This window comes from Mandrillus leucophaeus, unplaced genomic scaffold (assembly GCF_000951045.1).
Source record: "Mandrillus leucophaeus isolate KB7577 unplaced genomic scaffold, Mleu.le_1.0 Scaffold308, whole genome shotgun sequence".
NCBI lineage: Eukaryota > Metazoa > Chordata > Mammalia > Primates > Cercopithecidae > Mandrillus > Mandrillus leucophaeus.
In genome coordinates, this window is record NW_012103232.1 from 627,345 (window position 1) to 628,130 (window position 786).

Below are 786 nucleotides of genomic sequence, written 5' to 3' on the forward strand. Positions count from 1 at the left end.
TGGCCATAGCTCTAGGTCAGAGGACCGTCCTTCATCAAATGTTTATTAAGCATCCAATCTGGCCAGGGGATTACAAGGGCTCAGTAATGTGCTAATTTCTTCATTCACCAAGCACAGAGAACGGAGTAGAAGGAAGGTGGAAAGGAGAAGGAAGGAAGGAAAAGAGAGAGGAAGGAGGATAGAAAGGAAGGAAGGTGGGAGGGAGAAAGGAAAGAAAGAGGGAGTCCTTTAGGTTATCTAAGCCCCTCAGGACTTGGTCTGGTCCTCACAGTCCAAGAACAGACTTGGGCTTCAGCCTCTGACCAGTCAGATGACTGAGAAGTTGAGGAACAGCTTGAGCCTCAGTTTTTTCCTCTGTAAATGGGGTTGATAGCAGTTCTGACCCAGAGGGCTATAGCAGTTCTGACCCAGAGAGCCCCCCAACAGAGGGCTGTTGGGGAAGTCACAGAGATGCTGGGTGTTGCCTTTGCACTCAAAAGCGTCCAGGCTAGCTGTGGTGGCTCACACCTGTAATCCCAGTACTTTGGGAGGCTGAGGTGGGAGAATCTCTTGAGTCCATGAGTTAGAGACCAGCCTGGGCAATATAGAGACAATCTGTCTCTACAATTTTTTTTTTTTTTCCAAAAATTAGCCAGGCATGGAGGTGTGCACCTGTAGTTCTGGGAGTCTGAAGTGGGAGGATAACTTCAGTATAGGAGGTTGAGGCTGCACTGAGCCATGATCACACCACTGTACTCCAGCCTGGGTGACAGAGCCAGACTCTATCTCAAAAAAAAAAAAAAAAAA

General features: G+C 48.1%; 1 protein-coding gene across 1 annotated transcript in view; it reads left to right on the forward strand.

Annotated features, from left to right (window-relative positions):
• Positions 1-786, forward strand: part of UBE2L3 (ubiquitin-conjugating enzyme E2L 3) — a 94,093-nt gene that overhangs the window by 27,792 nt on the left and 65,515 nt on the right. The gene's annotated exons all lie outside the window — the stretch shown is intronic.